The sequence below is a fragment of the Cherax quadricarinatus genome, chromosome 66 (genome assembly GCF_038502225.1).
Source record: "Cherax quadricarinatus isolate ZL_2023a chromosome 66, ASM3850222v1, whole genome shotgun sequence".
In the NCBI taxonomy this organism is placed as follows: Eukaryota; Metazoa; Arthropoda; class Malacostraca; order Decapoda; family Parastacidae; genus Cherax; species Cherax quadricarinatus.
The window spans coordinates 12,383,681-12,407,232 of record NC_091357.1 but is presented as its reverse complement, the minus strand read 5'-3'; the positions used below and the strand labels follow the sequence as shown (position 1 = coordinate 12,407,232).

The window sequence follows — 23,552 nt, the reverse complement described above, 5'->3', positions numbered from 1 at the left end:
ATAACTGTCTTAGTAACTCTGTCAAATAATTTATGTCAATTTTACAAGATGGAAAAAAGTATATACCATCAGGACCTGATGAATGGTATTGTTGAGGCGAGTTTAGTTAAGGACCTCACCTGGAAAACTGTGTTGTGAGTGCGACGATGATGATAATAATAGTGATGACGAGGATAATAGTGATGATGAGGATGATAGTGATGATGCCAAACAAAAGCGCCCATTGAAAATGATATTCAATTTGTGACGTTAAAAAGACAGTGCAAAATGAACTGTGAGCATTAAAATATGGAATGAAAAATATTCCAGTGTGACCTTCCCTCTCAGTCTCCTCATCATCTCTCACCTCATCATTCTCCTTATCACCATGTTCCCTCCTCTTTCCTCACTCAAAACCCAAGCTTAGAGAAGGTTTTGATGGTATGTCAACTGACTTTAACATACCTGTCCACATCTCAGCTGCCATGAAATTGCTCTCTCATATCTTATTAACATGATTATTATGTTCACATTAAGGCACAAAAACTGTATAGGGCCTGGGGAATGGGAGGTAATAAAGATTTGATCCAAGGAAAGGGAGCGTAGCTCGAGTTCCTTGGATCAGTAGAGATTCGCCAGTATGAAGGACTTTCCCCCCATCTTCCTTCTTGAAGGATCTGAATCATGCAAACTTAATAATCATCTCAACAAAGTCATATTACAATGTCATTTTAACAAGAACCTGATACAGTTTTCTTATACCGTTGCATTTATATATTTTGGCTGAAGGATTGGCCAATCTGAGTGTTGATAATAAATGCTCCAATCATCTTATTGTTGCACATTCCAGTAATGGTATATACTCTACCAACAACATAAGGAATTACACACATGTACAGCGTCTGGTTATCTTGAACGATATCCAGATGTTGCACATGTGTCTTAATTCTTTATTGCTGCACAACATGGAACTGGAATGGTATGTAAATACTAGCAAGGTGAAACAAATGACACTTAGACACAGTGAATTTATTACTGAGTTGCCAACTTAGTGTTTTGCGCACGTTGTCCTTAATAACGATATTCATTGCAACTAAGTATCATTTGCTTCATGTTGCACAACATGCACAACTCTTGCATAATGGCCTATTATCTTAGAATGTAAATGACTACGTATTTTACTGTAAACAAATGTTGGACAAGGTGATGAATCTTGCGAACTAATTACATTTCCAAATTGGGTGTAATGCCTCTGATTATTATTATTATTATTATTATTATTATTATTATTATTATTATTATTATTATTATTATTTAATATTCATGAGGAAACACTAAGCCCGTATGGGTCATACGGCGCCTGGGGAATGGAAGTTATTTGACTTTAATCCGAGGGAGGTGAGGATAACTCAAGTTCCCTGATTCTGCTTCGTCTGCTACAGGTGCTGAGATGATCCACGGAAAAAATGTCCTCCTCCCTTCAACCTTCAAAATAATTATTGTCACCAAAACATGTTTACGATGTTAATTTTGTGCTATCTGAAATCAATACAGTGACCTTCAGTGTAAACAGTGAGATTTACATTAAAGTAGTACAAAGTATACCCTAACAGGGTATAATAATAAAGTATCTAGAGTATACTTTTACTTTAAAGACGCAGGTTGCAGATTACATTGGGACAATGTTTTTCTCTGTGCAGAGCTGTATCAAGTCATTCTCAGGTCATTCTAAGTCGTTCTACGCAGAGTGAAACGTTGTTGCAATAAATGCTTGTCCTGTATCCTATATGTCTACAGAATGTTTGGATGCATCTTGTATTGTTCCAAGAATTAATCTCATTTTAAATCTTTTTGGACCGAGGATAATATGATATGACTTCAGCATGCCACACAGACGATGAGAAGAAAGCATAACAGGATAGTGTTAAGATGGGATAAACGAAACAGAAAAATGAGAGGGACTGGGAAAGAAACGGCTTAAACCTATGAGTTGTTTACAACAAATGGATTCCACAAGGATCATCTCATGAGGGATCCTATTGAAATAGGCTTGTAAGGGATCCCATTGAAATAGTCTTGTAAGGGATCCTTTAAGTGTAACATCTTATAAGAGTTCCTGGGGAACGTCTTATGAGAGCATCATTAAGGGGTGGTCTTAAAGAGAGTTCCAACAAGGATTACCATAGGATGGTCATAAACGGAGAGTTTCCGGAGTCTGGATGATCAGATTACCAAACATGGAGTAAATTTGAGTTTCCTACGTATATTTCTTTATATATATATATATATATATATATATATATATATATATATATATATATATATATATATATATATATACATATTTTGTAGCTCATAGCGCCAGACGTAGCATGTTTTACGAGGTCGTCTGATGCAAACTTTTCACGATATATTGAATACATCATTGTTACAATTTTGTATTCGTTTCTGAATTGAAAATATTAAGTAAATGGGAAATTATGTCTTTAAAAATATATAAAATATACACAATAATAATAATAATAATAATAATAATAATCGTGTTTTTTAATCCTAAGTCAATTTGAATGGTGTTCAATATTAGTTGGGCAGCGCTAAACCCCTAAGGGTTGTACGGTGCCTGGGAACTAAAAATTAATCAAGTTTGATCCAAGGAAGGGGAGGGAAGCTCGTTTCCTTGATTGAATGAGTGGTAGCACACTCAACTCACACACTGCATGTCCATGTTCATCTAGCAGTAAGTAGGTACCTGGGTGTTAGTCGAATGTTGCACTCACGTATTTTTGGTTGCAGGGGTCGATTCATAGCTCCTGGCCCCTTAACCAGGGGGTGGTAATATACCTAAGATAAGGCTGGACTTCATAATGAGCTAAAGTACAATAATAGAACCTGGAATATTGGTTTGTGTAAAAAAAAAAATGTTAATTTTTATGTTTATTACATTTTCATTTTTTTCATGGGGAAATGCTAAACACGTAGGGTTCATACAGTGCTTAAAGCAGTGGGAAACAATCATATTTGATCCAAGGAAGGCTGGAAGAAGTCTCAGTAGTAGTAACCAGTTACCAGTAACCAGTGTACCAGTAGATGACTCACTACCAACCGTCTCTGCCTGAGTCACTGGCTGTATTCATATTGTTGCTGACCTAGCAGGATTTCAAGCGCCCCCTCGCCCATGGGCACTCCTCAGTCAGTCTAGCCAAGGGGCAGAGAGAGGCAGGTTCGGCTGTGGCGCCCTTCCACATACTTCAGTTACAATATACGTACTTCCAGCCTACGTGAGTATTTTTACCCAATCCACGTGTTCAAACTCCCACATGATAAATGGTAGCAGCGGTGGGATTGAACTCTTGGATAGTTAAGGTCCATCTGGCTAACCTTCCAGTAGGTTGTTTGTTCTGGAATAAAGGTATCAGTGGAGCATGGTCTGTCAGGACATGAACAGAGTACTGATAAATAATGTCTCAGAAGTGCTTTAAAGACCATACTATTGCTAAAGCTTCTTGCTCAGTTACTGTATAATTATGTTCAGCCTTTGTGAGTATTTTTACCCAATCCACGTGTTCGAACTCCCACATGATAAATGGTGGCAGCGGTCATAGAGTCTCAAAACTCCAGCCCGTCGCGTTAGCCACTAGACCAGCTAGCCACAATAAGATTCATCCAACTAGGTATATTTCTACACCATAGGAAGGTTAGCACAGGCACCTCTGTGACCACAAATGCAAGTTTTTACAGACGAATCTCCAGCTAGCGTGGCCGTGACGAACTCTAGCTCAAGTCCCTTCACTGCCGTCAACATGACTTAAGAAATCGTAATGACACGATTGCCACGCTAGCTGGAGATTCGTCTGTAAAAACTTGCATTTGTGGTCACAGAGGTGCCTGTGCTAACCTTCCTATGGTGTAGAAATATACCTAGTTGGATGAATCTTATTGTGGCTAGCTGGTCTAGTGGCTAACGCGACGGGCTGGAGTTTTGAGACTCTATGACCGCGGGTTCAATCCCGGCCGGGGGTATGGTTTGTTTGCAATCGTGTCATTACGATTTCTTAAGTCATGTTGACGGCAGTGAAGGGACTTGAGCTAGAGTTCGTCACGGCCACGCTAGCTGGAGATTCGTCTAAAACTTGCATTCGTGGTCACAGAGGTGCCTGTGCTAACCTTCCTATGGTGTAGAAATATACCTAGTTGGATGAATCTTATTGTGGCTAGCTGGTCTAGTGGCTAACGCGACGGGCTGGAGTTTTGAGACTCTATGACCGCGGGTTCAATCCCGGCCGGGGGTATGGTTTGGTACGCAAGTTATACTTTTGTATCAATCAAATCACATATTACTCGGGTAGATAATTTCAAGTAGATCCTTCATGTGTTAACCCAAATCACCGACTAGTATGTTTTAAATAAGTGACCCACTGATCAGATCAGATCGACTGGTCCGAACCCTTGACTGGTTTCAAACGGATTCGTTGGACAATAAAGCAGACTGTAAACGGACGGGGTTGTAGGCGCCCTTATCAAACACAAACAAATATAAATCAGGAACGTACACGGTAAGCTGTCCAATTAGTTAGAAATAGAAATACAAATAGCTAGAGCTTCATTTAAGGAGGTTATTAATAGAGTAGTCTGTGTAGTCTGCGGTCAATCAAACAAACGGGCTTCCACATGGATGAATTGTCATTTTTGTGGAAATTGGTGTCAGGCCACTTGTGCAGATATCCAAGAACTAGCTACAAGCTGTATTAAAACAGGGAAGTGTTTTTGGGTATGCCCAAATGAAGAAAATCTGTGGACTAAAATCACAAGGGTATTAAGATAAGATAAGATAAGATTTCGTTCGGATTTTTAACCTTGGAGGGTTAGCCACCCAGGATAACCCAAGAAAGTCAGTGCGTCATCGAGGACTGTCTAACTTATTTCCATTGGGGTCCTTAATCTTGTCCCCCAGGATGCGACCCACACCAGTCGACTAACACCCAGGTACCTATTTGCTGCTAGGTGAACAGGACAACAGGTGTAAGGAAACGTGTCGAATGTTTCCACCCGCCGGGAATCGAACCCGGGCCCTCCGTGTGTGAAGCAGGAGCTTTAGCCACCAGGCCACCCGCCACCAGGCCACCGGGCCACCCGCCACCAGGCCACCGGGCCACAACATCAAAGCTGCTTTCATAGACAACCCGGAAGCTTTCTGCAACAGATGGGAACATAAAAAGTCTGGGCTGAATGGTACTGCCCTTGATACTGGCCATGTAGTCAGAAACTGTAAGGCTGGAGGTGATGTCCTGGTAGTCAGTAAATATGGGGCTGATAGTGCTGTCCTGGGAGACAGTAATGGTGAAGCTGGAGGTGCTGTCCTGGGAGACAGTAATGGTGAAGCTGGAGGTGCTGTCCTGGGAGACAGTAACGGTGAAGTTGGAGATTTTGTCCAGGTAGTCGGGAATTATACGTAGGAAGGAATACATATAAGTGACCTCATAGGGGACAGGAGCCGTAGTGGGGAAACAAGTGTAGTCAAAGGTAAGATAAAACCAATATTGCAAACTAGAAATACCACAGGAAATAGCAAACAAGAGGACTCCACTAGCTATAGTGAGGATATATTACCAAAAACAACTGGTGGGAGCTCCATTGTTGGTGCTAGGGAAGATAGGAATAAGACAGGGAAACATGCACCAACAGGGAATACAGTCACAGAAACCCAAGGCAAACGGAAACCAAGCCTGTGCACATACTATGCACTTGGTATCTGCTGGCATGGGAAATCTGGAAAAACAGACGGGACGTGCAACTATGACCACCCTAGAAAATGCCATGCCCATATGACAACAGGAAAATGCAAACTCCCTTCCTGTAAGCTTTTTCACCCTGAAATGTGTACCTCTTCAGTACAGGAAAGACTGTGCTATAACTTAAATTGCCAGGCATACCATCTAAAGGGGACAAAAAGATACAAAACATCCAGGCCATGGGAAAACCTGGGTAGCCACAGCCACTCAAGAGGGAGAGGTTTTTTAGTGCCAGGAAGAAAAAAAAACTGGCAGGAAATAGCAGAAATCGTACACCAAATCCAGTCATTCCAGGAGTGGAACCACAGTCGATGGCCTCCACTCCAAACCAACAGATACAGATACTAATGCCGGAAAAAAAATCCCCCCCCAGTACCAACAATACCACCAGTCCGATGACATTCTTCTTTGCAAATATACAGGGTCTAAAGCTAGCAACAAACAACAAAATACCTTTCATCCGTGGACTGCTTGCAGAGGCAAAGGCAATGTTCGCGGCTTTCACTGAGACCCACATAAAGGATCACTTGGACAACGAAATATGGATCCCAGGTTACAACCTATACAGATGTGACAGAGTGAACAGGCAAAAGGGGGGGGGGGTTGGCCTGTACATTGCAGAGTCACTTGTTTGCACAGAACTGCTAAATGCCTCAAATGATGTAGTGGAAGTTTTAGCAGTAAAGGTCGAGAACCAAAACCTAGTCATTGTGGTAGTCTACAAGCCTCCGGATGCAACATCCCAGCAATTCCAGGAACAGTTGTTAAAAATTGACCACTGTCTGGAAAATCTTCCAGCTCCTGCACCCAACATCTTGCTCCTGGGGGATTTCAACTTAAGGCACCTAAAATGGAGGAATATAGCAAATAATATTGTTACAGTAATAACACCAGGAGGCAGCTCTGATGAAAACTCACACTCACATGAGCTTTTAAATCTCTGCACAAAATTCAGTTTAAACCAGCAAATAATAGAGCCTACTAGACTGGAGAATACACTAGACCTCATCTTCACTAACAATGATGATCTGATAAGAAATGTCACCATATCAAAAACAATATACTCAGATCACAACATAATTGAGGTTCAGACATGTATGCATGGAGCCCCAGACCGACATAATGAGACTAGTCACGAGGGAGCATTCACCAAATTCAACTTCAATAACAAAAACATAAAGTGGGACCAAGTAAACCAAGTCCTAACTGATATAAGCTGGGAAGATATACTAAGCAACACAGACCCCAACGTATGCCTAGAACAGATTAACTTGGTGGCACTCGATGTATGCACAAGGCTTATTCCTCTAAGAAAAAGGAGGAGTAGATGTAAAATAGAAAGAGACAGGCGCTCCCTTTACAGGCGACAGAAAAGAATAACAGAGCGGCTAAAAGAGGTCAATATATCTGAAATGCGTAGGGAGACACTGGTCAGAGAAATAGCAAGCATCGAACTCAAGCTAAAGGAATCTTATAGGAGTCAGGAATCGCGGGAAGAACTAAAAGCCATAAATGAAATCAAAAGAAACCCAAAGTATTTCTTCTCCTATGCCAAATCAAAGTCGAGAACAACATCCAGTATTGGGCCCCTACTTAAACAAGATGGGTCCTACACAGATGACAGCAAGGAAATGAGTGAGCTACTCAAGTCCCAATATGACTCAGTTTTTAGCAAGCCGCTAACCAGACTGAGAGTCGAAGATCAAAACGAATTTTTTATGAGAGAGCCACAAAATTTGGTTAACACAAGCCTATCTGATGTTATCCTGACGCCAAATGACTTCGAACAGGCGATAAATGACATGCCCATGCACTCTGCCCCAGGGCCAGACTCATGGAACTCCGTGTTCATCAAGAACTGCAAGAAGCCCCTATCACGAGCCTTTTCCATCCTATGGAGAGGGAGCATGGACACGGGGGTCGTCCCACAGTTACTAAAAACAACAGACATAGCCCCACTCCACAAAGGGTCCTAAGAAGCAAGATCACCACCCATCTAGAAACCCATCAGTTACACAACCCAGGGCAACATGGGTTTAGAACAGGTCGCTCCTGTCTGTCTCAACTATTGGATCACTACGACAAGGTCCTAAATGCACTAGAAGATAAAAAGAATGCAGATGTAATATATACAGACTTTGCAAAAGCCTTCGACAAGTGTGACCATGGCGTAATAGCGCACAAAATGCATGCTAAAGGGATAACAGGAAAAGTCGGTCGAAGGATCTATAATTTCCTCACTAACAGAACACAGAGAGTAGTCAACAGAGTAAAGTCCGAGGCAGCTACGGTGAAAAGCTCTGTTCCACAAGGCACAGTACTCGCTCCCATCTTGTTCCTCATCCTCATATCCGACATAGACAAGGATGTCCGCCACAGTACCGTGTCTTCCTTTGCAGATGACACCCGAATCTGCATGACAGTGTCTTCCATTGCAGACATTGCAAGGCTCCAGGCGGACATCAACCGAATCTTTCAGTGGGCTGCAGAAAACAATATGAAGTTCAACGATGAGAAATTTCAATTACTCAGATATGGTAAACACGAGGAAATTAAATCTTCATCAGAGTACAAAACAAATTCTGGCCACAAAATAGAGCGAAACACCAACGTCAAAGACCTGGGAGTGATCATGTCGGAGGATCTCACCTTCAAGGACCATAACATTGTATCAATCGCATCTGCTAGAAAAATGACAGGATGGATAATGAGAACCTTCAAAACTAGGGATGCCAAGCCCATGATGACACTCTTCAGGTCACTTGTTCTATCTAGGCTGGAATATTGCTGCACACTAACAGCACCTTTCAAGGCAGGTGAAATTGCTGACCTAGAAAATGTACAGAGAACCTTCACGGCGCGCATAACGGAGATAAAACACCTCAATTACTGGGAGCGCTTGAGGTTCCTGAACCTGTATTCCCTGGAATGCAGGCGGGAGAGATACATGATTATATACACCTGGAAAATCCTAGAGGGACTAGTACCGAACTTGCACACAAAAATCACTCACTACGAAAGCAAAAGACTTGGCAGACGATGCAACATCCCCCCAATGAAAAGCAGGGGTGTCACTAGCACGTTAAGAGACCATGCAATAAGTGTCAGGGGCCCGAGACTGTTCAACTGCCTCCCAGCATACATAAGGGGGATTACCAACAGACCCCTGGCAGTCTTCAAGCTGGCACTGGACAAGCACCTAAAGTCGGTTCCTGACCAGCCGGGCTGTGGCTCGTACGTTGGTTTGCGTGCAGCCAGCAGCAACAGCCTGGTTGATCAGGCTCTGATCCACCAGGAGGCTTGGTCACAGACCGGGCCGCGGGGGCGTTGACCCCCGGAACTCTCTCCAGGTAAACTCCAGGTAATTCAACTTTATCATTCCATGAATTGTATGCATTGCAATTCTTAGAAAAATGAGTACCCTTGCAGAAGAGACAATCTCTCTTTTCTTTGACTGGTTTCTTATTAACTGGGCTACTCTTAGGAGGGTACTTATTCTTCTTACCTTGTGGAGAATCATTATTTCTGATTCCTGCTACTTGATATGCACCTATGCAACTCTTTTTAGGAAATGAAATTTGATTATTACCATTGGGATCATTTTTCCCTTTGTGAAACTTGACAGATACCTCAGAGTTATTATGCGTTGTATCTTTGAAATGAGTTGGTTGGCTGGTCTGCAACTGAACAATTAATTCTTGTAGACCTAGTCTTATTTCCTCCAGACCAAAATAACCCTTGTGATATCTGTTAGAGATCCATTCAAGTGTTTTATAGCTTAATTTATTCTGTACCATGGCACTCAATAACCAGTCTGATTCCTTCAGATTATATTTATTACTTAAAGTTTTGAGAGTGCTCTCCAGTTTAACTCTAAACTGCTGTAAACCTTTGTAAGTGTGATCTGGAGATTTTAAATTAACAATGATATTCACTAGATCCAACCTACTTTGTTCTATATTACCATAAGTGACTTTCAACAAGTCAACTGCTTCCTTGTAAGAGTCATCTACATTGGGAAAGGCTTGTATGAGTATGTGAGCATCACCTCTTACCTGTCCTTTGAGGTAAAATAATTTAGTCCTGTCATGCACAGCTGCTTTAAAAATTGACCAAAATTCCTCCCAATTTTCACCAGGATTAAATACAGGTAAACATAATTCTGGGAGTTTTGGCAAAGACATATTATTTGTTGGAGCAGACTGATTAACTGCCTGGTTTACACATTTTAATTTATTCAAGGCCTGACTTTTACAAGAAAGAATCTTCTCCTATAATTCATAATACTGATTAATCATAAGATCTACTTCAGTCTCATCTACACAGTTTACTAACAAATCTCCTTCATATTTGTTGTAATATAATTTGTATGAATCATATCTATTCTCCAAAGCATCTAAATACAATTTTAAATCATCAGTATTCACAGTTTCTTGATTCATTAATTCTAAACATTTATTATATGCCTTGGTTACATGACCCTTTCTAGCTTGCAATGACGCTTTCTTTGCTCTATATTCCATATGTTTGTCTTCTATATTAATTTCCTCATTTTCAGCCATGATGCAATGTATTAAATTCAACTTAATAACACTGATTACAACTTACAACACTGATACAACTTATCTTTGAATAAATCCTAGCTACTTGAGCTTAGCAATTACATGCAAGAAAATAATATGAACTTCAAATGTACATTAATACAAACCTTTAGCCAGACTTGGCTTATCAAAATTAATATTATACAAATTAATAAATCCTTGCCAGAATTTGGCATAGCAAAATTATTATACACAATGTAATCTTTAGACACACTTTTCTTATCAATTACACATACACTGATATAAATCTTGGCCAGAATTGTCTTATCAAATTAATATTATACAAATTAATATAAACTTAGCCAGACTTGACTTATCAAAATTAATATTGTAATAATTATAATCCACTACACATTCAGTAAATTTGTGAACTTAACATCCACCTCCTTCTGTCATTTCACATATAATTATTAAGTAATTAACTAATTAATGATTTCACTAATTACTTCCGGTTCAAGAAGGACCAACGGGCAAATTAAATGTGGAAAACTGCATTTAGCTGAATGTATCATTATATACATAACAGTAAATGAACAAAGATAATTATTATTTATCAGTTAGACAAGTAGGAATTTGGGACACCTAGGTCGCAAAAAATGTCCCCCTTCGATACCTACCACTGTCATATCCACAAGTTGCTCTGGACTTAATTAAATGAAATATACATCACCAGGAATGCTGGTAAATATATAAATTTGTGGACTGTATATTAAAATTAAAAACGGATTATAGTATATACACACATTTATATAACAGGAGAATATATCTTAATCATAACACTCACCAATTTGACTGGAGATTAAGTTGTATCATACTCAGAAAACCTCACTGTCTGTACATGAAAATAACAACTGGCCAGAGTTATAACATAACAGACTTATCTGAGGTTCCTGAAGTTGTCCTGACCTGTCGCCTGATATCTCAAGTTATGCAGGAATGCACATCCAACAATTTCGCCTCCTATTTGAGAGGTGTCAGCCCAATTTTAACCTCTAGAGCACGAAAATTCCTTCCCATTACACTAACGTTGTATCCAATTCAAATTAACAATGGCGACTCTCCTGTCTGCGCAGGCGCAGGTCCAGTTTCCCATTTTACATAATATAATTCTTTTAAATACAGTATAGGGCATCTATTTACCTATAAATTACCGTATTTCCGGAAAATATATACAGTATTTTCTACAGCTATTGTTTCAGCTGTACTGCTATTGTTTCAGCTTTACTGCTTCTGTTTTAGCTGTGCTGCTTCTGTTTCAGCTGTGCTGTTTCTGTTTCAGCTGTGCTGCTTCTGTTTCAGCTGTGCTGCTTCTGTTTCAGCTGTGCTGCTTCTGTTTCAGCTGTGCTGCTTCTGTTTCAGCTGTGCTGTTTCTGTTTCAGCTGTGCTGCTTCTGTTTCAGCTGTGCTGCTTCTGTTTCAGCTGTGCTGCTTCTGTTTCGGCTGTGCTGCTTCTGTTTCGGCTGTGCTGCTTCTGTTTCAGCTGTGCTGCTTCTGTTTCAGCTGTGCTGCTTCTGTTTCAGCTGTGCTGCTTCTGTTTCAGCTGTGCTGTTTCTGTTTCAGCTGTGCTGTTTCTGTTTCAGCTGTGCTGTTTCTGTTTCAGCTGTGCTGTTTCTGTTTCAGCTGTGCTGTTTCTGTTTCAGCTGTGCTGTTTCTGTTTCAGCTGTGCTGTTTCTGTTTCAGCTGTGCTGTTTCTGTTTCAGCTGTGCTGCTTCTGTTTCAGCTGTGCTGTTTCTGTTTCAGCTGTGCTGTTTCTGTTTCAGCTGTGCTGTTTCTGTTTCAGCTGTGCTGTTTCTGTTTCAGCTGTACTGCTTCTGTTTCAGCTGTGCTGCTTCTGTTTCAGCTGTGCTGTTTCTGTTTCAGCTGTGCTGTTTCTGTTTCAGCTGTGCTGTTTCTGTTTCAGCTGTGCTGTTTCTGTTTCAGCTGTGCTGTTTCTGTTTCAGCTGTGCTGCTTCTGTTTCAGCTGTGCTGCTTCTGTTTCAGCTGTGCTGTTTCTGTTTCAGCTGTGCTGTTTCTGTTTCAGCTGTGCTGCTTCTGTTTCAGCTGTGCTGCTTCTGTTTCAGCTGTGCTGCTTCTGTTTCAGCTGTGCTGTTTCTGTTTCAGCTGTGCTGCTTCTGTTTCAGCTGTGCTGTTTCTGTTTCAGCTGTGCTGTTTCTGTTTCAGCTGTGCTGCTTCTGTTTCAGCTGTGCTGCTTGTTTCAGCTGTGCTGCTTGTTTCAGCTGTGCTGCTTCTGTTTCAGCTGTGCTGTTTCTGTTTCAGCTGTGCTGCTTCTGTTTCAGCTGTGCTGTTTCTGTTTCAGCTGTGCTGCTTCTGTTTCAGCTGTGCTGTTTCTGTTTCAGCTGTGCTGTTTCTGTTTCAGCTGTGCTGCTTCTGTTTCAGCTGTGCTGCTTCTGTTTCAGCTGTACTGCTGTTGTTTCAGCTGTACTACTATTATTTCAGCTGTGCTGCTTCTGTTTCAGCTGTACTGCTATTGTATCAGCTGTGCTGCTTCTGTTTCAGCTGTACTGCTATTGTATCAGCTGTGCTGCTTCTGTTTCAGCTGTACTGCTATTGTATCAGCTGTGCTGCTTCTGTTTCAGCTGTACTGCTGTTGTATCAGCTGTGCTGCTTCTGTTTCAGCTGTACTGCTGTTGTTTCAGCTGCACTGCTGTTGTTTCAGCTGCACTGCTGTTGTTTCAGCTGCACTGCTGTTGTTTCAGCTGCACTGCTGTTGTTTCAGCTGCACTGCTGTTGTTCAGCTGCACTGCTGTTGTTTCAGCTGCACTGCTGTTGTTTCAGCTGTGCTGCTGCTGTTACATTTGTTATTCATGGTCTACAAGAAGGCTGACTTTACACTCAGGATGGCACACGGTGACTCTCCGTCTATGCATATCTTTTCATCACCTAACTTTGGTGTTAATATTTCGTCCCTGTGATGGATATGTGGGGATGCGGGCCACGAACACCAACAGCCTGGTTGACCAGGCAAGCACCAGATGAGCCTGGTCCATGACCGGGCTCTGGAAGTAGAAAAACTCTCGGAAGTTAGTTTTAGTTTAATGTTTATTATGCACCTCATACCCATCCTCTGGGCGATAGTCAAAAAATTTGAGAGATACATAATGGGTCCAGGGACTGGGGCCCAAAATTTTGATAACTGAGTAAGTTACAAAGGTAATGAACTCACAAGTTACAAAGATAATGAATCATGTAAGTAAGTAAATTTACTTACTTACGTTTATACATGGTAACAATCATGATCAAGGTAAATTAAGTAGCATTAAGATACAACAAAAATGTCAGTGACCCTTAAAATCCAAGAAGGGAGAGTGTCATGTCCGGTGGTCCTCGAATTTTTAACTCTTGTGAACTGATGGGGTGTGTAAGTGTCCTCTGGTTAGTTTTATATAGATTATTCCCGGTATTGGTTGATGTGTGATAACTTATAGTCTCCTCTGATCGGCTTTTGAACAAGTGTATCATACTTAGAAAATTGCGATTGTTGTCTTTTTTTGGGGGGAGGGGGGTTATCCTAGGTATTGTCTTTTTTGGGGGGTTATCCTAGGTAATTTGCACTACGTTAATTGTATTGAAATGTACCTGTACTTTAATAAACTTAATTAAGTGCCATTGTTAATTACATTAATAAAATATCGTTTGTATGTCATCTAAACGTCTTATTTTTTTAATGGCTGACGCATCTTGCGAAATGGATAATACTATATAAGATAAGATTTTTGTTCGTTTTTTAACCCTGGAGGATCAGCCACCCAGGATAACCCAAGAAAGGTAGTGCGTCATCGAGGGACTTGTCTTATTTTCATTGTGGTCCTCAATCTTGTCCCCCAGGATGCGACCCACACCAGCCGACTAACACCCAGGTACCTACTTGCTAGGTGAACAGCACAACAGGTGTAAGGAAACGTGTTAAATGTTTCCAGTTCGCCGGGAATCGATCCCGGACCCTCAGCGTGTGAAATGAGAACTTTGCCAGACTCTGTAGGTGTAAAATTGCCGATTTACTAACATAGTAAACAGGCAACTTTGTCAATTTACAAAGTCATAGTAAATTGCAATTGTTGGATCCTGTGTGATAACTTAAGCATTCATCATTTAGTTGACTTCATAATTTTAGAGGGCATCATTCAAGGTTAGGTTAATTAAGGTTTGTCAGGAAACAGGACAAGTGTTTCCTGATGTTGGTCTTAGGCATATGATAAGTAAGTAAGTAAGTTTATTCAGGTATACACAAATACAGTTACATAAAATTAGCATGCATAGCAGCATATGTGTAGAGAACCTAGGATAACCCAAAAAAGTTAGACAGAGTGACTTATTTCCAATGGGGTCCTTTTACCTTATTATTATAATACAGTGGACCCCCGCATAACGATCACCTCCGAATGCGACCAATTATGTAAGTGTATTTATGTAAGTGCGTTTGTACGTGTATGTTTGGGGGTCTGAAATGGACTAATCTACTTCACAATATTCCTTATGGGAACAAATTCGGTCAGTACTGGCACCTGAACATACTTCTGGAGTGAAAAAATATCGTTAACCGGGGGTCCACTGTATAAAGGTTATAATATTTTCTTATTATTCTATAATAAAGATAACATCTTATTATCATACTAAAAAGACTATCTACTACACGAGGGTCATTAAGACTATCTACAATACGAGGGTCATTACTAGGAATAAGGTAAAATTTACACGTATGACCCACAGCTGGAGCTTTTGGTTACTTGACCGGAGCCTTCTGTTGGCTTATTGGTCCAACCCTTTAGAAATTATGGCTATGATCATAACCATTAGATATGTAGTTAGAGGATAGTCTGATCTAGCTCACTACATATACAGTATTTGTAATGCATTAGCAAAAGGTCAGTTTGTAACGACAGTCTTTTTCGACAATAACTTTCATCTCTGGTCTATTCTATTTTTCTCAAGGCCTTTATGATAGATTGACTCCAATGGAAATAAGTCACTTTTGATTTTTTTTAGGTTACTCTAGGTAATTTACACTATGTATGATAATTGTACTTACGTGTTCCTTTGCCTAAATAAACTTACTGATTGTGTAGATCAATAACAGCTTCTCTTCAGACCTTGTACAAGGAGGAGGAGTTCCACAAGGATGATTTCTTAGCACGAAACTGTTTTTTATTAGGAAACAGAAGATTCCTAATACAGCCTCTTGTCACTTAACGATGGAGTTCTATTCCTAAGACCGCGTTGGTAAACAAATTTGTCACTAAACGAGGAGCATACTGTAATGGTAGTGAGTTTGTGTCAACCACCTTTAATATTGCTTTAATATCACCTTTGTACCATTTATAACATTTTTAGTACATGTATATTTTTAAATGTATATACAGTAGTGTACTGTATATTGTAATAAACAGAATAGAGGAAATCAGTTCTAATATACATTATTTAGGTATGCATACTGGTCAGAGAGCCCGTCAAAGTCTGAGTCGTCGGTATACAAGTACGTCACTAAGTGAGGAGAGGCTGTATTCCTTATTTGCTGATCACTGCAAAACTATTGTTAAAAAGACCTCACTTCCCTCAGGTGATTCATGACGGTAATAACACAGTTCAAACACATCAAGAAATCTGTTGAATTTTTATCCATTATTCATCATCCTGTACATACTTGTTTCTTTTTCTTTTTTCTACTCTGATATATTGTATGATATGTTTAAATACCCATCATTCAGACATAGCTGTTTTACTGAGAATTTTATGTAGAATAATCATTCTACCTTACTTCTAACTGAACTCGTGGCTCAGCTGCTCGCACACTGGTATTAGGGTTAATCCTATCATGGTTGAAACATTAGGCATGTTTCCTTGTATGTACCTGCTGCCCCTGTTCACCTAGCAGAAAGTATGTACTTAAGTGTTAGTTGACTTGTGGGTTGCATCCTGGAGGAAAACATTAAAAGACTCTAATAGAAATAAGGCTGACAATTCCTTATGACACATGGATTATGGAAACATAAACACATATGCAGTTTAATGTGATCCTTTACTGACAACGTTTCACCCACACAGTGGGCTTTTTCAAGTCACAAACAGATCTACCTGGGGTGGAAGGTACGGGAGTATTTATAGTCAGGTTCAGAATGTTGAGGTCAGGTGGAGAATGCTGCATCTGATGATCTACCGGGTGGGGTTATAGAGTCTAAAATCTTGGGTAGCTTGGCAGGGGTATTTGACAAGTTGTGAGCAGACCTTCTGCAGTGTTCTATGTTCTTATGTGGGATAGCGATGAAGAAGTTTCTTGGCAAGTGGTTCAGCTATGTTATAGAAGCCATTGTTCTGGTTGAAATTGTTGGTTATAGAGATAAGTGATGATTCCAGGATTCTTTGGTATTGAGTGTTGTATTCTGTGGCGATAAGTCTTGAGTTTCTGTAGTTAATTAAATGGTTGTGTAAATTGCAAGCAGGACTGATGATACAAGGAATGCCTGTGTACAACATCGCAATTTACACAACCATTTAATTAACTACAGAAACTCAAGACTCAACACTCAGTACCAAAGAAGACTCTATAACTCCACCCGGTAGATCATCAGATGCAGCATTCTCCACCTGACCTCAACATTCTGAACCTGACTATAAATACTCACGTACCTTCCACCCCAGGTAGATCTGTTTGTGACTGGAAAAAGCCCACTGTGTGGGCAAAATGTTGTCAATAAAGGATCACATTAAACTGCATATGTGTTTATGTTTCCATTGTGTTGGTATTTTATACCATTTATTTTCACACATGGATTATATTGGGTTATCCTGGGTGGATTTTTAACCCAAAGGGTTAAAAATCCAAATAAATCTTATATATGCCGAAATAATCTTCAGAAAACTTCTTTTGCATTACATTGTATCACTGGGTGTATTATAGGTTCATAAGTTTGTTCCTCTAACCCTTTTTCAACTAGACAGTTGATTTTTGGTTTGTTTTATGTATTGGTGTAACCTCTTTCTTTATTTTTGCTTTCTCGTAATACCATGTATAGGCTTAAAAAAATCATAAATCAAACTACTGTATGTAGTTCTTATAGCTAGAATAAGTTTTGCCCAAATTGTTGTGGATTTCTGATTATTGTATATTTTTTAATTCAGTGGCTGAAAATAAAGAATCTTTCTCTGAATCTTAATCTTAGCTCTGGTAATGCCTCAAGGAACTTGGTTCTCTTTATGTGGATGATTTTTGCCATTGCAAAAATCATCTGTGAGTTTCCTCCTTACAGAGTGCAGTCAATTGTGCATCTAGATGGGCTACATCTATTGTGTATTTTCTTGGCGCCTTGTTATTCCCCTCTTCATACTCGCCATGTGTGGTTTCCTCTATCCTGGTCCATGAAAACTGTTAAATTTCTTGGCCTCCACTTTGTAGAATGTCATGAAAAATACATTTGACACTCCTATAAGCTACATATCTTAGCACACTAAATCTCCTTAAAATTTTGTCGCATTTTACATGGGGGACCAATAGACGAGGTCTTCTTCATCTGAATACGACCCTGGTTCTCTCTAAACTTGATTAGGGGCATCAGGTGTATTCATCTGCTTCAACAATTATCCTTTCCAACCTTAACCCTTTCAGGGTCCAAAGGCCCAAATCTGGAGTCACGCACCAGTGTCCAAGAATTTAAAAAAAAAAAATTTGTTATTTTTTCTTATGAAATCGTAGAGTATCTTTTTGTGAAGGTAATAAAACAAAAAGTACGAAATTTGGTGGAAAATTGACGAAATTATGCTTTCGTGAATTTTGATGTGTCAGCGATATTTACGAATCGGCGATTTTGCCGACTTTGACTCCCATTTTAGGCCAATTACATTATTCCAATCAACCAAATTCTTAGCTATTTCACTAGTATTACTTCTATTCTATCGATTGAGCACAAGAAATCGCCAAGTCAACTGTTTCAACTACAAAATAAAGTGATCGGAAATTGTTAATTTGGCCAATTTAACACAAAGTTCAAAATATTCCAATTTCAAAATAGGGTCCAGAATGAACAATGTAGGCATTCCTGGCACTAAACTAACATTTCCTCTGTTCATTAGTTATGTTTTGAGGCTTTACAAATAAATTCCATTTTGATTTTTTATTCACATAATGAATTTTTCTTCACCAAAAAATAGAAGATTTACTGTTATGCAATACTGTAATAATTGTATAAATATCATCACCATATTTGTGAATGTATATTAGACCCACCAGCTGACGTGTATTAGACGTGTGAGGTCGTTTGTTTACTCTTGAATATCGGCAAAAATTTAACATTTCCGCTACTTTGAGCTCAGTTTCAAGCCATTTCCAATGCTAAAACCAATCAAAATCATCTCTATTTCTGTAATATGTCTTCCATTCTATCAAATGAGACCAAGAAATCGCAAATACAACTATAAAAAACATACGAAAAAACACTGCAAAGTTGCTGTTTTAATCGAAAAATCATGATTTCATTTTTTTTCTCTCATTATACACAGTGTGCTGCAGGATCTGTTTTATGTGGTGCACACATACCACATAGATGTATTCTCTCATATCTAGGCCCAAATGTACCACTCACAGTTTATCAGAGTGAGCTGAGCTCATGGCGTAGATCTACGGTTTGGACCCTGAACGTAAAGCCGTAGATCTACGGGACGGACCCTGAAAGGGTTAATGCTGCCCATCATCAAGAATTACGTGTCATGGTGCTTTTTGCTTGTCCCAGTCAAAGCCTATATGAAGAGTCTAATGTTTCCTCCTTACAAGACACTCACTGTCTATGCTATCTTGTCCACTTTCATAATCTCCATGACTTTGTGACCTATAGAATAATCAGAAGTCAGTAAAGCTGACACTTTCAACCATCGTCCTTCTTTAATATGCCCTTTTAATTTTTGCCTTCTAGCTTTACTTACTTCTCCTGCTTTACTTTCCCTTTTTCAACACCCTGATCATTTCTTTTCTGTTCCACCTTGGGGGTATCGAAGACTCAAGCATGTCCCTCCTTTCCAGTCTTATATCACTGCTATGGACATATGCTCCCTCTTCTTTATCACTTTTGATTACTCATATGCTACTGCTGCTGTACACACAGATGATCCGAACTCCTCTGATAGTGTAGAATATGTAACTATTTTCTGAATAGTGTGATTCCAGGATGCTTACTGGATTTGTCTTGTATTTTCATGATAGAATTTAACCACACATCTTGTAGCCATCATATACATTGCTTCTCTTCCTATTACTTTTGTTGCAAGCTCTTCACTGCTTTGACTTGCACCACATTCATCACTGGCTGTGTCACCCCTGATCATTCTTATACTCAGAGCAATGAACTTGCAGACTTTTCTGCAAGTTCATCCTGCAGCCCAGGATCTGTCCATCTCTGGCAGGTATATGCCCTATTGGACTGTTTTCCAGTTCTGTATAAGAGCATTCAGAATTGATGGCAACATCATTGGTCCAGGTTAGAGGGCAATAAATGTACAACACTTGGGTATCTTTATTACTGAAATGTTTCACCTGCACAGCAGGCTTCTTCATTTTAATACAGAGGTGATTTTAATACAGGAGATAGTGGAAAAAATGTAGAAATAATTTTGAGCCTTGATTGAAGGTAGACAATTGCTTAGTCTAAAGCAGAGGCATGAGGCAAAATTTATATATTGGAGTGAGGCATAGCAGCTGGAGATGCAAAGTGCCCTCCTAAATGGTCAAGTAGATTGACTGATTGATGTTGGTTCGCCGGTACTTCCGGCCCGGGTCTTCTCCAGATGGCGACATGTATGCAGTCTGCTTTTCATGGACAGTATATCTTTGTAGAAGAAGAATAAAAGTTACAGTTTTCTAGCTGAAACAGTTCACAAATAACTTAAGAAACTATAGATAGCATTTCGATCCATCCTGGACCATTATTAAGTTGCAACTGACAGAAAATAGGGGAAAAGCCAAAAAGACAGGTCAGAAAATGAGAGGGGGTAAGAAAAATGGAAAACAGGTCAGATAACAAAAAGTTAGCTTCGTTAATCGCTAACTAAAAAATTAGCTTCGCTACCGCCAAACCGTTAAATAGCCGAAAAAATTAGCGGAAGCTAACGCTGAATGCAAACTGCTAACTTTTTCACATGAATTCAGATTCGGTCTTTTACTTTCACTTTTACTTTTAAGACTTTTAGAACAGACCTGGAAGCTTCCTAATAAGATATATAATGCCAAGGTCATATGATGATCAAGTGCCACTAGTGTGAAAATAGTAATTGTTTAATTTTGTGATGTAACGCGAGCGACCGACAAGGACACACTTGTCGCTCTACTGAAGCCCCATAGCACCTGAACAGATTGAGTTAGCGTATTTGATTGTTTTCTTCATTAGTTCCAGTTACTCATTGTATTTGTTCATTTTATTCTGTTTCTGTTCATGTTTGCATTTACAGTGGAACCTCAGATTTCGAACTTAATCCGTTCCAGGAGCTAGTTCTAAATTCGAAAAGTCTGAAATTCGAAGCAATATTTCCCATAAGAAATAATGGAAATACAATTAATCCGTTCCAGAAACCCAAAAATATTCACAAAAAAAAATACATTTTATAGAGATTAATTACAGTTTTACATACACACAACAAATGCTATAGTCTTTAATTATGTATAGTAATATAAAATAACATTTTTACTTACCTTTATTGAAGATTGGTGATGGCATCTGGAAGATAGGGAGGAAGAGAGAGGGAGTTGGGGTTATTGTTTGGAAGGAGAATCCCCCTCCATCAGGACTTCCGGTATCAAAGCCCTCTCTGGGGTTGCTTCCCTTCTCTGTATTTTAATGCCACTAGGACCAGCTTGAGAGTCATTGGACCCCTGTCTCACAAAATAACTGTCTACAGTCATCTGTTTCTGTCTCACAAAATAACTCCACAGTTGTCTGTTTCTGTCTCACAAAATAACTGTCCACAATCGTCTGTTTGTCTCACAAAATAACTCCACAGTTGTCTGTTTCTGTCTCACAAAATAACTGTCCACAATCATTTGTTTGTCTCACAAAATAACTTCACAGTCGTCTGTTTCTGTCTCACAAAATAACTGTCCACAATCATTTGTTTGTCTCACAAAATAACTCCACAGTCTGTTTCTGTCTCACAAAATAACTGTCCACAATCATTTGTTTGTCTCACAAAATAACTTCACAGTCGTCTGTTTCTGTCTCACAAAATAACTGTCCACAATCATTTGTTTGTCTCACAAAATAACTCCACAGTCGTCTGTTTCTGTCTCACAAAATAACTGTCCACAATCATTTGTTTGTCTCACAAAATAACTTCACAGTCGTCTGTTTCTGTCTCACAAAATAACTGTCCACAATCATTTGTTTGTCTCACAAAATAACTCCACAGTCGTCTGTTTCTGTCTCACAAAATAACTGTCCACAATCATTTGTTTGTCTCACAAAATAACTCCACAGTCGTCTGTTTCTGTCTCACAAAATAACTGTCCACAGTCGTCTGTTTCTGTCTCACAAAATAACTGTCCACAATCATTTGTTTGTCTCACAAAATAACTGTCCACAGTCGTCTGTTTCTGTCTCACAAAATAACTGTCCACAATCATTTGTTTGTCTCACAAAATAACTCCACAGTCGTCTGTTTCTGTCTCACAAAATAACTGTCCACAGTCGTCTGTTTCTGTCTCACAAAATAACTGTCCACAATCATTTGTTTGTCTCACAAAATAACTGTCCACAGTCGTCTGTTTCTGTCTCACAAAATAACTGTCCACAATCATTTGTTTGTCTCACAAAATAACTCCACAGTCGTCTGTTTCTGTCTCACAAAATAACTGTCCACAGTCGTCTGTTTCTGTCTCACAAAATAACTGTCCACAATCGTCTGTTTGTCTCACAAAATAACCCCACAGTTGTCTGTTTCTGTCTCACAAAATAACTCCACAGTTGTCTGTTTCTGTCTCACAAAATAACTGTCCACAGTTATCTGTTTCTGTCTCACAAAATAACTGTCCACAATCGTCTGTTTGTCTCACAAAATAACTCCACAGTCGTCTGTTTCTGTCTCACAAAATAACTGTCCACAGTCGTCTGTTTCTGTCTCACAAAATAACTGTCCACAGTCGTCTGTTTCTGTCTCACAAAATAACTGTCCACAGTCATCTGTTTCTGTCTCACAAAATAACTGTCCACAGTCCTCTGTACATCCTGGCAAGCTCAACAAGTCTCACTCCAATCTCATACTTCTGTATTATTTCCTTCTTCACATCTATGGTGTTTCTCACTTTCTTTACCACAGGGGTACCACTAGCAAGTTTCTTTGGGCCCATGGCAGCTTATTTCACAGCCCCACAAGCACTAAACACAATTAAATAATCGTAAAATGTGTGAATGAGATCGCAGGTTAGTGTTCACTCAAGCATAAACAAAGCTAGACTGCTCACGGCGCCTGCGCAGGGATGTGGACAGAGCGGGCCAGCAGACAGGTCCCATACCCGGCAGTCCGAAAATAGGGGCACGTTCGATAATAGGGACACAGTTTGTCCGAAAAAATGGTCTTATTTTCGAAATGTTCAATATGTGATACGTTCGATTTTTGAGGTTCCACTGTAACTTAATTTAGATTTTGAACCCAGTAAACTACAAACAAGTACATAGTTCAAAATAGTGCTTAAAGTTGAAACCTTGAGGCCAGCTTATCGCTGCACCAGCAATACAGCCATACAGGTGCACACAAAAAGTTAAATGAACAAATGAAATCAAACATCAGTTTAAATCCAACATACACTTTATTTGCTGTACAAAATACATAGCATGGGTATCATGCCAAGATCAGATGACGGCTGCGCTGATTTCTACTCTGGCTAGGCCTTCTCCTTCGCTTTGATGTGATGCTGGTTGCCCTTCATGAGCATCAGCCTCTCAAAGTTTCCATCTGACAGGGTGGCTCTCTTGGCCCACAAGATATCTTTGCCTATAGAGAATAGATGCTCAACTGCAGCACTGGATGGGATGGCAGTGTTGTACTTAATGAATAGGTCGATCGGCAGGGGTCCACTGTACAGTGGACCCCTGCCATTCGGCGGCCACGACTTTCGTGAAATCCGACTCGGCAAGTTTTTCTGGCAGAATTTAGCTTCGTGGTTCGTGATTGGACTCATGATTCGGCGTCCTTCTGGTACGCGTCTTCCCGTCAGT

At 39.8% G+C, this 23,552-nt stretch overlaps 1 long non-coding RNA gene across 3 annotated transcripts in view; it reads left to right on the top strand.

Annotated features, from left to right (window-relative positions):
• Positions 1-4,430: 4,430 nt before the first annotated feature.
• Positions 4,431-23,552, top strand: part of LOC138854662 (uncharacterized) — a 54,091-nt gene continuing 34,969 nt past the window's right edge. For all 3 annotated transcript variants that reach the window (XR_011393851.1, XR_011393850.1, XR_011393849.1), the window contains exon 1: positions 4,431-4,532. This is a non-coding gene — a long non-coding RNA (uncharacterized lncRNA). The remainder of the gene's footprint in view (positions 4,533-23,552) is intronic.